This window comes from Sceloporus occidentalis, unplaced genomic scaffold, assembly GCF_023333645.1.
Source record: "Sceloporus occidentalis isolate IW3139 unplaced genomic scaffold, rSceOcc1.0.p SCAF_8, whole genome shotgun sequence".
Lineage (NCBI taxonomy): Eukaryota > Metazoa > Chordata > Lepidosauria > Squamata > Phrynosomatidae > Sceloporus > Sceloporus occidentalis.
The window spans coordinates 25,412,227-25,427,350 of NW_028316988.1; the positions used below are offsets into that span (position 1 = coordinate 25,412,227).

The following is a 15,124-nucleotide window of genomic DNA, read 5'->3' on the forward strand; positions in this document are numbered from 1 at the left end:
GAAACTGGGAAACTGGGAAGGCTGGTTGCAGCATTGCAATAAGGCTGAGTGAGAAAATGCATTTAATCAGTAAATGTGTAAAATGTATTTTATATCAGTACAATGCGACAGTGTGTGTATGTGTGTGTGTCCATGTGTGCGTTTCAGCACAAACTGGGAGACGGGTAGATTTCCCCCTACATCTGTTGCCTCTTGAATAATTCATCCGCCTCATGAATATGCCAATCTGGTGATCGGTGATTAGCTTCACATGAAATGCAATTTAAATCTTGGCAGGGTATGGGGGTCCCCCCACTTTTTTATTCTCCCTCCCTCCCTCCCTCCTTCCCTCTTCGACCCACACAAAGCTCCTCTCTGGGCCTTGGCCTCCATCTCTGTCTCTTTGTGAAGAAGGCTTGGTGGGAATCTGCAAAAAAGGATCACTAGAGGAAAAGGAAAGGGTGAAGCAGGCCTTCTTTCCAAAGGTTGACAGATCTCCAGTCCAGTTTTTGGGGTTCCTCTGAGGCTTGGCCCAGGCACCCCAAAGGAAGGAGAACTCATATAGAGGTGCAAGAGACCCCCAGGGTCATCCAGTCCAACCCCATTCTGACATGTGTCAAAGCCCTCCTGACAGATGTCCGTCCAATCTCTGTTTAAAAACCTTCGAAGAAGGAGACGCCACCATCCTCCAAAGCAGTTGGGTTGACAGATGGCCAACTAACTTCTGTTTGAAAACCTCCAAAGAAGGAGACTCTGCCACACTCAGTGGCAGCATCTTCCACTGTCCAACAGATCTTACCATCTTCCTAATGTTGAGATGGAATCTCTTTTCCCAGAGTTTGGATCCACTGCTGCTTAGTAAATCCATAGATCTCCCTTTGAGTCTTTGCGAGTTGCAACCAACTGGTCGATGAATTCTTACTCCCATTGGGAGTAAGTGACTCTTCTCCTAACCCTTTCCTCTTACCCTGAGCTGAGTTTGTGCATCCTTGCTTCCTGCCATGAAACCCACTGGGAGACCCTGGGCGAGTCACACTCTCTCAGCCTCAAAGGCAAAACCCCTTTGAAGAAACAAGCTGAGAAAACCCCATGCTAGGTTTGCCTTAGGGTCACCATAAGTTGGAAACGACTTGACGGCATCCAGTAACAGCTCCTGACTGGAATGGGCCAAAATACTCGGAAGGCCCTAAATCCTGTTTGGTCTTGCATGCTAAACAGGGTCAGCCCTGGATAGTACTTAGATGGGAGACCACCAGTGAATACCAGGTGCTGTAGGCTGTGTTTCATAGCCACACTATGAGAAACATTACTAAGGATTCTGCATGCTGTGGTACAAGAGGGTGTCCATGGGGGTGACACCATGAGTTAGCGTAATGGGTGAGACCAACCCTACTGTCGAAGAGGGATTTATTTTTAACAGTCTAAATTTTGCTTCTTGAATCCAAGCTCAGCGCTTTGCATTCTAGAGACAATTTGCATGGTCTGCCATGGGGAGAAATAACCATCTTATGCGCACTTCTTGGCATTTTCCTACAATTCAGCCTCCACCCTCAGCCTGGTCTCATGTTCACAGCCATATGCTGATCTCCCACACTGTTTTCCCCCCCAAAAAAAAATTGAAAGAGAGAAAAGAAATATATAGAAAGAGGTAGGTGTGAGCACAGAACTAGATGGCCACATCCAATTTTAGTCCCAAAGATTGTAGACCTATTGAGGTCAACTGGGCTTGTTTAAGTGGTGACTTTGTTGTTGTGTGCCTTCCAACTATTTCCAACTTATGGCGACCCTAAGGCAAAGCCATTGCAGGGTTTTCTTGGCAAGGTTTGCTCGGAAGGAGGGTTGCCATGGACATCCTTTGAGGCTGAGAGAGTGTGACTTGCCCAAGGTCACCCAATGGGTTTCTATGGCTGAGCAGGGATTCGAACCTTGGTCTCTAGAATTATAGTCCAAGGCTCAAACTGCTAGGCCATGCTAAAGGGCCTAAATACCCTAAAGGCATCAGATCCCATCTGATCTTGGAAGCTAAGCAGGGTCAGTCCCAGTTAATACTTGGATGGGAGACCGCCAGCAAATACCACGTGCTGAAGGCTCCTTTTCAGAGGAAGGGGTCAAACCACCTTGCCTGAGAAAACCCTATGAAATTTATGGGGTTTCCCTCAGTCGACAGGTTGCTGGAAGGCAGATATGCATGCACACAATGCAGTCTGATCTTGCTAAGCAGAGTCAGCCTTGGTTAGGACTTGCATGGGGGATCACCAATGACCGGGTGCTGTCGGCTGTATTTCAGAGGAAGGAACCAGTGAAACCACCTTTGAGTCTTCCTTGCCCAAGAAAACCCTACAAAACCCATGGGGTTGCCATACTTAAAAGCACATGGACACACATGCAAGGGGTGATGACCCATTCAGTTTGATGCGTCTGCAAAATCTGGAGCTAAAATTGAATCCAGCTTGAAAAAAGCAGGTGGGTTCATGCTGCCAAACTTGGTCTAAAAGGTGACCTGCAAATGTCTTACGATGCAGAAGTTTCCACTTTGAGGCTGGGGAATTTCCTGACCCTGTTCTCATTTGCTTACCTTTTTTTGCAGGCTATTTTTAAGCTGTTTGCTATTGACTCAGCAACCCCTGCTCTTTCCTCTTGTTCCTCTTATTTGGGATTCCTCCACAGGGAAGAAATCACTGTTTCAAGTAGGGGTTGTGTAGTTAGAGAATAATGTCGCACAATACCGTACAGTCTCATCTGATTCCCCCAATGCATGGCAAGGGAAAAAGCCAATTCAGAGCACCGTGAAGCCAGTTCAGAGCGCAGGGAAGCCAATTCAAAGCATTGTTAAGCCAGTTCAGAGCACGGGGAAGCCAATTCAAGGCATTGGGAAGCCAGTTCAGAGCATTGTTAAGCCAGTTCAGAGTGCGGGGAAGCCAATTCAAAGCATTGGGAAGCCAGTTCAGAGCATTGGGAGGCCAGTTCAGAGCACGGGGAAGCCAGTTAGAACATTATTAAGCCAGTTCAGAGCATGGGGAAGCCAGTTCAGAGCATGAAGAAGCCAGTTCAGAGCATTGTTAAGCCAGTTCAGAGCACGGGGAAGCCAATTCAAAGCATTGTTAAGCCAGTTCAGAGCATGGGGAAGCCAATTCAAAGCATTGGGAAGCCAGTTCAGAGCACTGTTAAGCCAGTTCAGAGTGCGGGGAAGCCAGTTAGAACATTATTAAGCCAGTTCAGAGCATGGGGAAGACAGTTCAGAGCATTAAGAAGCCAGTTCAGAGCATTGTTAAGCCAGTTCAGAATGTGGGAAAGCCAATTCAAAGCATTGGGAAGCTAGTTCAGAGCACTGGGAAGCCAGTTCAGAACATTGTTAAGCCAGTTCAGAGCACGAGGAAGCCAGTTCAGAACACTGGGAACCCAGTTCAGAGCACTGGGAAGCCATATTCAGAGCAAGGGCAAATGCTACTCCTTTCACATGGATGGATGCATGTGAAAATGCTCTGAATATTTTGTTGTTTAAATATTCTGTTTGAGGATTGTTTTTAGACTCGTTGAAAGGTTTTCAAAGAGCATTTTAAATATTTTGCATGAGATTCCTTCAGATATTTGATGACTGCTCTCTTGTTGTGTGCCTTCAAGCAATTTCCGACTTATGGCAACCCTGTCACAGGGTTTTCTGGGGCTGAGAGTGTGTGACTCGCTCACGGTCACCTACTTTAACTGCCACAATTCTATCCTCCAGAGCACTGGGATTTGTAGTTTGCAGACAGCCTTGATTGTCGGAGAGCTCAAGTATCCCACCAAACTACAAGTCCCAGAACTCTGCAGGAGAGAGTCAGGCAGTTAAAGTGGTGTCAAACTGCTTTAATTCTGCAGTGTAGATACACCCAGCACTCCAACCATGCTGGCTCTGAAGATTCATTTGGATGAGGTTTGCCACTGCTTGGAGGCTGAGAGAGTGAGACTTACCCACAGGCACCCAGTGGGTTACCACGGCCAACTGAGGATTCGAACCTTGGTCTCCAGAGTCATAACTCAACACTCAAACCCTTATGATCCTCCATGAATCTCCATGATTCCCAGATCGAAGTAATCTGTTGGTGTTGCATCATATAAAGTTCACTTTGCTGAGTTCTAACCAGTATAATGTTCCCATCACAGCTTTGCAAGACAGTGAGATATAGCTTCCACCTTCCTCCATTGTGTTTATCTGCTTCCCACCAGCTTCTGGAGGAAAACGACACCAAACCATCTTGTCTCTCAGTTAGCTGTCGTCTCCTCCATCTCTCTCTTTTGCTCTCGGAAAATTTCCCGGCATCTGTCGGGTGGGTGGAAACTCAACCCTTTCCTTTCCTTCGTCACAATTCTCCTTCAATATTGTGCGAACTGGAACAATCTGCCTCGTTTTATTCCATCGTTGGATGAGCCCAGCGTTTCCAAATCAAAGTGAGAAAAGGTGGCACATTGTCACTGTCGGTGCCGACGAGTAAATATCAGCAAATGAAAGAGCTGATCCAAAATCATGGAGATTTGGGGTGAAATCTGAACTGGGTTGGAGATGGTCCAAGTTGTGGTCTCCTCTTCATCCATCCTCCTCTGGTTTACCTATGATAGACTACTAAGGGCTCACAGATTTAAACAGAGTTGGAAGGGACCCCAAGGGTCATCCAGTCCAGCCCATTCTGCCATGCAGAAGGACAAAATCAAAGCACTCCTGATAGATGTCCATCCAACCTCTGTTTTAAGGCCTCCAAAGAAGGAGACTCCACCATCCTCCAATGCGGTCTGTCCCACTGTTGAACATCTCTTATAGTCAAGAAGTTCTTCCCAATGTTTGAGTGGAATCTCTTTCCTTGCCATTTCAATCCACTGAGTTTGTATCTTAGTCTCGGTTCCATCTTCTGCACAAGATATTTAAAACTTGTTCTCTTTAAAGCATTGCTGGTGATAGGTATTATTACAACACACTGTAATGACATGATGGAACCTATGCTTATCCAGAAACCGAGGAAACGGGAGTATCAAATCTCAGGAATTTTGGGTGCTTGGGTACTTTGACCCCTTCTCTCTCAGACTGATCTACCTTCCAGGGTTGTTGTTAGGATAAAGGGAGGAGGAGGACAACCAAGTATGTTTCTGTTAGCGCATTGGAGGAAAAGGCTGGCTAGAAGTGTAGCCGATACTTGATCTTGAATGCCAAGCAGGGTCAGCCCTGGTTGGCACCTGGATGGGAGCTTGCCAAGGTATACGGGGTGTTGTAGGCAATATTTCCGAGGAAGGAACTGGCAAAACCATTCTTGGGTCTTCCTTGCCTAAGAAAACCCTACAAAATTCATGGAATCACCTTAGGTGGACAGGCAACTTGATGGCACAGACACATAGTCTCATCTCTCCATTTTCTCATCTCTAAAGAAACAGATCCAAGCTGTTCCTCATAGACTTTGGCTTCCAGACCTTTCATCATCTTGGTTGCCCATCTGTGGACATCTTTCAGCTTGTTGAGATCCTCCTTGAACTGTGATGCCCAGGCCTGGACCTAAGCTTCCTCCAAGTGAGGTCTGACCAAAGCAGAATAGAGTCACACTATGACTTCACTCCTATTGATGCATGTTTCTTTTATGGTCTACTCAGTGGTTCCCAAACTTTGCTCCTCTAGATGTTTTGGACTTCAGGTCCCAGAATTCTTGAGCATTGGCCAAGTTGGCTGGGGCTTCTGGGAGATGAAGTCCACACTATCTGGAGGACCAAAGGTTGGCAACGATTGGTCTACATGGCGCAGTGCAGCAGCATCGGAAATCCAAATGGCATCTCAAAGCTCCAGATACTTTCCTTTTCCAAGGGAAGCCCGATGTTCAGCACTAATGGGATGTTTGGAGATGCCCAAGAATGCTTAGTTCTCTTTCCATCGGCATGTGAGAATTTTACTGTTTCCCAACGAGCTTTTAATGAGGACTTTTAATGGGGGAACAGCCTGTGTAAAGCCTGCGAGAGCTGGCAAATGGCGCCGGTGAGGGCTCTTGATGGTGTAACGTTTATCAAGTGTTTTGCTGATTTTATATTTTTTGTTGTAATGAATCTGTTTTTCATTCCTTTGGTGCTGTGTGCCTTCAAGTTGTTTCCGACTTATGGAGATCCAAAGGGGAATCTATCCTGGGGTTTTCTTGGCAAGGTTTGTTCAGAGGAGGTTTCCCCTTGCCTCCCCTGAGGCTGAGAGAGTGTGACTTGCTCTAGGTCTACTAATGGGTTCCACGGCTGAGAGGGAATCAAATCCTGGTCTCCAGAGTCACTGTCCAACACTCAAAACCGCTATACCATACTGGCTCTGTATTATTATCCTTTGGACTAGGACTCCAGAGGACCAGCGTTCCAAGTCCTTCTCAGCCATGGCAACCTATTGGGCAAGTCACACTCTCTCAGCCTCAAAGGAATGCAAAGGCAAGACCCACTTTGAACAAATCTTACCAAGGAAACCACGTAACAGGCTCTCTACAGGTCTGAAATGCCTTGAATGTAATAATGTATTTAATAATAATAATAATAATAATACATTTTTATTTATATGCCGCCTCTCTTGCAGGATTGAGGTAGCTCCCAACATCAGGTAAAAGACAATATAAAATGCAGCATACAATTAAAATACATCTCATTAATTCCCATTAAGGTACACAACAACAAAGCTGTATAGGGCTTTACAGGTGTGAAGGCTTGCTAGGTGTTGGTTTTGTAAATATCGCAAAGGATCAACCCATATCTTCACTACACAGCGGTCATCGGCTACTACTGGTGTCTGAAGTCCAAAACATTTGTAGTGAAAAACAAAAGGATATAACAGGCAGGCTTCGGTGATGTCCGAACATGCCTTTAAAATACTACTGAAATTGATCCCAAACCCCTGAAACACTTAGGGATTATTGCATCCATTATATATCTAAGCAATGCATTGGGTATGCAGGGCTTTGAAAGAGATGGACCCAGTTCTTCATTTTAAAAAAAGGCATGATGGGGGTTGGAGTGGGTGAGGAGGAGGCTGCCGGCGCCAACTATATATATATATATATATATATTCATATGATATGTTCTGAATAACCTGTTTCCTCGATCCCAGCTTGACAGCAAAGGTTTAGACTGTCATCATCGTTCCTGAATGCGCTTCAAAGCCAGCCTCACATCGAGTGCATGACAGCCCTCTCACCTAGATGTGGCTTCAAAGCATGGAACAATAATGGCCAAATCTCTTTTCTTTTCTACAGACAGGGGCACAGTAGGCGTGCCATCTGCAGCTGGTTGTCGTGCCACCTGACCCATCGGATAAGGAAAGCAGCTGTACCTTTGAGATGACAATCTATTCTCACAGCTGAGTCGCAGCTGGCGGGGCCCAGGTTGTTGGAGCGGTGAATCGATGCAAGGTTTCAAGTCGCTTTGAAAAGCTTTAAAGCCCCAAGGTGCTCAACTGCAGCTCCTATGTAGCTGTCCAAGGTGCTGAACTGTATTTCTCAGCACTTTCCATGGTGCTGAAACTAGCCAGGAATATATTCTGGCATCTTGGACAGTTATTATGGGGATCTTCTTCTTCTCCATCTCCTGCTCCTTCCATTTATTTATATTCTGCTTTTCCCCCAAATTGGGACTCAAAGTAGCTTACAATTACACTACACATTCCCAAACTTTGCTCTTCCAGATGTTTTGGATTACAGCTCCCAGAATCCCTGACTGTTCACCAAGCTGCTCCAAAACACTTGGCAGGACCAAAGTTTGCAATCCCTGAATTATACAGTTCAAAAGGCAGTGTGACATAGTGGTTTGGGTGCTGGACTATGACTCTGGAGACCAGGGCTCCGATCCCAGATTGGCCATGTTAACCCACTGGGTGACCTTGGGCAACTCACACTGTCTCAGCCTCAGAGGAAGGCAATAACAAAAGAAACCCTCCTCTGACGAATCTTGCCAAGCAAAAAACACCAGGATAGGTTCGCCTTAGGGTTGCGATAAGTCAGACAGTACTTGAAGGTACGCAACAACAACAAGTCATTAAAAATATGCAAGATATGATTCAGCATAAAGGATATGGTTCAGGACCTTGGACAGCTGTTTATGGCATTTTGGTTGCATCTGCACTGCAGAAATAATGCACTTTGACACCGCTTTAACTACCATGGCTCCATGTGATGGAATCCTGGGATCTGTAGTTTGTTGTGGCACCGAGCTCTCTGACAATGAAGGCGAAATGTTTCACAAAACTACGCAGCATGTAGCCCTGGCAGTTAAAGTGGTGTCAAACTGCAATAATTCTGCAGTGCAGGTGCAGCCTTAGATGCCCACTATCAACTCAAACGAATACCTTTCTCTCTACTTTGCCCCAGAAAATTGTGTTTGAAAGAGAGAGGACTGTTAAGACTTTGTTATCGTGTCTAACAAGGCTTGACAAATGCAGATTCCTCCGAAGGCTTACCCCGCTATTTTTCTTTCTTGATTAATTTTGCAAATGACAATATCGCGAAACCTTTCCGTGGGCGGCACAACATATGCACTCCGCAACCCTCTCCCGCAATGACAACAATCCGTCATCACGGCCAGCTTCTGAATCCCCAAAGAAACAAAATGCCGAAACAACAACAACTACTGAGAAATGTTCACAACACGTCAAATGTTTTGGCATAAAACACCCGTTTCGCTCCCAAGAGGTAAATACAGAAAACAAACAAGATGGGGAGGGCGATCAATGGATGAAGATTTCAGGCAATATTGGAATCTTTGGAGGAAAACTGTCAATTTCTGGGGACCACAATTCAAGAAGGACGTATTCAGAAGACTGAGATCAAAAGACTCAGAAGGCCAGGACCAGTGGTTCAGAAGACCAAGATGGTCCATGGTCTGGAAACCAAGCCTTATCAGGAACAACATAGAGATCTGGAGATGTTGAGCTTGGAGAAGACAAGACCAAAAGGTGACACGGGAGCCATCTTTCAACATCTAAAAGGATATAGTGTCCAGATCAAAAGTCAGTGATGTGACTAGGGTTGGCATCACCCGATGTGGCAACTCATGGTGTCACCCTCCATTGACCACCTCCCATACCATGCCTTGCAAAATCCTTAGTAAGCATAATCATAATCACTGACTGCAAAGCAATAATTGTGACATAAACAACGAGCAAAATTAAAATGATATCGTTAAATGACAATATGGTACACACGGCTTAAATGTAGCATCGTACGATTATTGTAGAATTGGAAGAGACTTCAAGGGTCATCCAGTCCAACCTCATTCTACCATGCAGGAAGACACAATCAAAGAACTCCCATCCAACCTCTATTTAAAAGCCTCCAAAGAAGGCTTTCACATGTTCTCAGGCAGCGTCTTCCATTGTTGAACAGCTCTTACCATTCAGAAGTTCTTCCTAACATTTAGGTGGAATCTCTTTTCCTGTAGGTTGAACCCATTGCTAGTCTCTGGATCAGCAGAAGACAAGCTGTCTCCATCCTCAACATGACATTCCTTCAAACACTTAAACATGGCTCTCGTGTCAACCCTTAACCTTCTCTTCTCCAGGCTTAACATCTCCAGCTCCTACAGCCACTCCTCATAGGGTTTGGTGGCTTCTAGACCTTCCACCATTTTGGTTGCCCTTTTCTAGACACGCTCCAGCTTGTCCACATCCTTCTTGAAACTGTGGTGTCCAGAAGTGGACATAATATTCCGGGTGAGGTTTAACCAAAGCAGAAAATGAGTGGTGCCACTCTCTTCTGCTTTGGTCCGAACTCACCTGGAATATTGTGTCCAGTTCTGGACACCACATTTCAAGAAGGATGCGGCCAAGGTGGAAAGTGTTGAGAGAAGAGGGGCCAAGATGGTCCAAGCTTTGGAAACCAAGTCCTATGAGGAAGCTGGGTATGTGTTGCTTGAAGAAGAGAAGATGGAGAGATGACATGATAGTGCCATCTCTAAATATCTGAAGGGAAGCCATGCAGAAGATGGAGACACACACTATTCTTCCTTGGTCAGATCTCACCTGGAATATTTTGTCCAGTTCTGGACACAATTCAAGAAGGATGTGGACAAGCTGGAGCATGTCCTGAGGAGGGAGACCAAAATGTTCAAAGTCTTGGAAACCAGAAGCTCTTTGAGGAGTGACTGGAGATGTGTACCTTGGAGAAGAGAAGGCCAGGGCTGATGCCACACTTCCCATTTAATGCAGTCTGACACTGTTTTAACTGTCATGGCTCCATCCTATGGAATCCTGGGAATTGGAGTCGGTTGTGGCCCCAGAGCACTCTTAACAGAGAAGGCTATGTATCCCACCAAAAATACAAATCCCAGATTTCCATAGCATGGAGCAATGGCAGTGAAAGCAGGGTTGGACTCCATTATTTCTGCAGCCCAAGAATCTTTTACAGAGCCACTGGAACATACCTATCCTTTCTATTTTCTAAGAGGCAGCTCTGTTAGCATGAAAAGGAGAGGAGGAAAGCGGGAAGAGAGCGGAGACCTGTGTCACCTTTGAGGCTGTCCCATTTATTTCAGTATTGGCTTTTGCAGATGACAGCCTGCTTTTTGACATGTGGGAATGCAGCCTGCTTCTGCTGCCCACTTCTTCTCCATGCGCGTCTCTGAAGGAGTGGGACGCAGGCGACGAAAGCCGGCGACGAATTAAATCAGTTAGTCTTGGAGGTGCCACAAGACTCCTTTTGTTCCCCCTTTTTCAAAAACCCTCCCAAGTATTTATTTCTTTTAAAAAAATCATTTTTAACTCCATCGCTGCTACTTTTATTGAGGTTTTTCACTTGGTTTTGATTCTACCTTGGGTTTGCGTCATGTTTCAGTATTAAATGGTGCCAGGGTTTGAGCGTTGGACTGGGACCTCGGAGGCCTGGGTTCGAATCCTCTATCAGCCATGGAAACACACCTTAGGCACACTCTCTCAGCCTCAGAGGAAGGCAATGAGCAAATCTTGCCAAGAAAGCCTCATGATAGGTTTGCCTTAGGGTCACCATAAGGCACCTTGAAGGCACACAATGGCAATGGTGTGTGTGTGTGTGTGTGTGTGTGTACACACACACATATGAATTGTCCAGAGAGCTTTCAGCTGTTGGTTGGTGCAGAAATGCAACTGATTGATTGGTCGATTGATCGATTTAATAGTCATCTAAGGGTGCATCTATACTATAGCTATAATGCAGTTTGCCACCACTTAACCTGCCCTGGCTCCATCCTACCGAATCCTGGGATTTGTAGTTTTCTGAAGCACCCACACTCACTAGCAGAGAAGGCTAAGGACCTGCTGCTGCCTTGGAAAGTGGTGGAATCTCCTCCTTTGCAGGTTTTTAAACAGAGGCTGGATGGGTCCCTTTCAGGGACGCTTTGTTTGTGAGTTCCTGCGTGGCACAAGGAATGCAGGTGGAATGAGAAAATCTCCATCACCGATGGCACAGAACTGCAGGCCGTAATGCCTGGTAGGCAGTGAGACCGATAATAATAATAATAATAATAATAATAATAATAATAATAATGCAACAACAGAATCTGAATCTTTTGACATTCCAAAAACTCCAGGCTGTAACACCGAGTCGCCATTGAAACCAATAGTTAATCTTAATAATAGTACTGTAGGAAAACAACAGACCCTGAATTGCGGATACTCCAAAAGTACGGTTGGTAAGACTAGTAGACGGTGAAACCAGTCATCATGATCATGATTTATTAATTGATTATGATGATGCTGGTTTTCAGTCTATGATGGTCCAAATTCTGGTATTCTGCAACAGATGATAATGATAAGAATGATGATGGCGCCTGATTTCTCTTCTTTTTCTAATGTCCTTCCCAAGGCCCAAATTCCCTACAGACACCTGAGCCTGACTGATCTTGGAAGCTAAGCACAGCCAACCCTGGTTAGTACTTGGATGGGAGACCACCAATAAATCCCAGGTGCTGGAAGCTCGATTTTGGAGGGTCTTGTCTTGGCCAGGAGTCTTTCCGACTGAGTCTTTCTTGCTTAGGAAAAACCCTCTGAAATTCATGGGGTCACCATAAGCCACCAGGCGACTTGAAGGGTCATGGACACACACTAGATCCCCCTCTGATCTTGGACCTAAGCAGGGTGAGTACTTGGATGGGAGACCGGAAAGGAATCCTAGGTAAGATAGGCTCAATTTCAAAGACAGGACCTTGCAAAATCTGAGTCTTCCTTGCCTGAGAAAACCCATGAGACCACCATGAGTTGACCGGTGACTTGAAGGTACACAACACACAATTTCCTTTTCCTACAGTAGAGAATGCATCCCTCGAATGCAGATCTTTCCAGCAATATCTTGCAATGATGCACCTTTGGGGTACACTGCATTTTTGGGGGGTGTTGAGATTCCTTTTGGTCCCCTTGCATTAGCTTCCTTCTCTTAGGAAGCCTTGGTCTACCTGCCTTATAAACACTTTTGTATGTGTGCGTTGTGTGCCTTCAAGCCCTTTCTGACTTATGGCGACCCTATCATGTGGTTTTCTGGGCAAGATTGATTCAGAGGAGGCTTGACTTGGCCTTCCATCCTGAGGCTGAGAGAGTGTGACTTGACTCGCCAATGCCACCCAGCATTCACTTCATTTTTCTTAGCATTTATCAGACTCCTTCCAAGAAGGATTTGGGCTCTTGAGGCATACATCCAACCCTGAATCCTTCTCTTGGCCAAAAATAAAACAAAATAGGGGGATAAGAGGGACAAAATCCCCTTTCTTTCACTCCTTTGTCCATCTCTTTGGGTCGCTTTCATGGCTAGGTTGGCTCCATCCTTGACCACCTGGAAAAGATCCATCTCCACATACCTTTTGGAGCGAACATTGTGCCAAGCTCCAAATGCCTAATTTCTTTGTTCCCGACCATTTCTCTCTCAATCTCTCTCTGTCTAACCTCCTTCCCCAGGTCTTTTTCTCTCTCCAACCTTCAAGAGGAGGGGAAAGATAATAAATAAATAAAACCAGAGCAACCTAGGAGGAACAAAACCCACAGAGGGAATAGAAAACACTTAGTCCCTTCATTCTCCTGGCGATGCCAAGGAGAAAGCCAATTGAAGCCTGGCCTCTGCCCACTTGGCACCTTGGCTGGTCCCTCTCCAAGAAGTAAAGCTGTGCCAACCAAGCGCAGAGAGGACAGACATAGCAAAGCCACCAACATTTCCCCCCCAATGCATTTCCAAAGGAGCCGGCACTCTCTTCTCCTTGGCCTTAAACCATCCAGAAAGAGTTCTCTCCTTGCTTGTCTTTGAGTTCAGTTTGGGCAACCTTCCTCTGGCTTCCTCTCTTGCCCTCAAGTCAGAAAGCCACCTCTTGAACCCTCAGCAGAAAGAAAAGCAAGAGGGCATCCCAGGGCAGCCTTGTTTTATGTCTTTCTTCGGATAGACAGATAACTAGACAGGCAGGCAGACAGAGGATTAAGCCATGATAGAGATAGATAGCTGGATGGATAGATAGATAGATAGATAGATAGATAGATAGATAGATAGATAGATAGATAGAGTCAGTCAGATAGATGACAGATAGATAGATAGATAGATAGATAGGTGGTCAATAGTCAGATAGATCAGTAGAGAGATAGAAGATAGATAGATAGTCAATAGTCAGTCAGTCAGGTAGATGATAGATCAATAGATAGATAGATAGATAGATAGATAGATAGATAGATAGATAGATAGGAAGAGACATAGAAGAAAGATAGATAGTCAGATAGATGATAGATCAATATAGATATATAGGTAGGTAGAGAGATAGAAGATATATAGATACTCAATAGTCAGTCAGTTAGATGATAGATCAATAGATAGATAGATAGATAGATAGATAGATTGTTGAAAGATAGCTAGACAGGCAGAGAGAAAGATAATTGCAATCAGTCAAATAGATGATAGATACAGATGATAGATAGAGGATAGATAGATAGATAGATAGATAGATAGATAGATAGATAGATGACTGAAAGGTAGGCAAGTAGATAGTCAGTCAGATGGTAGAGACAGATGATACATGATGGAGAAATAGATAGATAATTGAAAGATAGGTTGATAGACAGATGATAGATAAATGAGGGACAAATATATACCTAGATGATGGCTAGATGGGTGGCTAGATAGAAAGACCGATAGACAGACAGGTAGTTGGATAGTAGATAGATGATATATAGATAGATGATGGCTAGATGATAGATAGATAGATGATAGATAGATAGATAGATAGATAGATAGATAGATAGGAGAAGGAGGATTTTTATAAAGGAGAGGATGTCCAAGAAGTTAGATGAGGGCTTTATACAAAAATAATGCTAATCCTAATCCTAATCCAGTTTGAGTCTGGCCAAGCCCCACGCCCCTTACCTGTCTCTGGCTCTTCAGGCTCCGCAGGAATGCATGGCTTCTGCCCAAAGGAGGGCAAGGAAGGGAGATGCTTCTCCTGCCAAGGACTTGCCAAGAAGAGAAGGAGCCTGGAGGGGGTTTTCCTTGCCCCCTTTTTGTGCAAAGAGGGGGGGGGTTGGAGAGACCCCCCAGGACCCCAGCCTTAGCACCGGTTTCTCTGCAAAAGAGGAGGAGGCAAGAGGAGGAGGAGGAGGAGGAGGAGGAGAAGGTGTCACAGCAGCCAATCCCAGCCAGCAGCTTTGGAAACAAAGGGGCACCCGGACCAGGGAGCTGCAGAGAGGCGGTGGTGGCACCCCTTTTGGGCCATGGCTGGGCAGAGGGGGGAAAGGATGCACCCCCTTTTAAAAATGATCTTGTTTTGGGGGTGCCCCTTATTCTTTGCCACCTGCCTGCCTGCCTGCCCAGGAGCAGCAGCTGCTCAGCAAAGCCTCCCCAGCCCAAACCTGCAGCTGAGTGGCATTGCAAGAAGAAGAGAGACAACTGGCAGCATTGCAAAAAAAGAAAGGAAGGGGGGAAAAGCGGGGGGGGGGAGGGAAAGAAGAGAGAGAGAGAGAAAAGTCCCAGCCACGCATGCGCCTTCTGCTCTCCTCCCCCCCCCCCCCCCAAAAAAATGCATGCATTGCTATCTGTATCAATGCATATGGATCGATCTCCATAGGGAAAGTGTGGGATGGCTGTTTTCAGCACTGTTTCTGCACACTTGGCTTAGCATTAGCATCCCTTGCTCAGCCATGGGGTGGGTCACACTCTCTCAGCCTCAGAGGAAGGCACAC

At 45.6% G+C, this 15,124-nt stretch overlaps 1 protein-coding gene across 1 annotated transcript in view; it reads right to left on the reverse strand.

Annotated features, from left to right (window-relative positions):
- Positions 1-14,791, reverse strand: part of NCAN (neurocan) — a 50,129-nt gene extending 35,338 nt beyond the window's left edge. The window contains exon 1 of the mRNA XM_089535644.1: positions 14,313-14,791. The gene's annotated coding sequence lies outside the window, so the exon portion shown is untranslated. The remainder of the gene's footprint in view (positions 1-14,312) is intronic.
- Between the last annotated feature and the right edge of the window lie 333 nt (positions 14,792-15,124).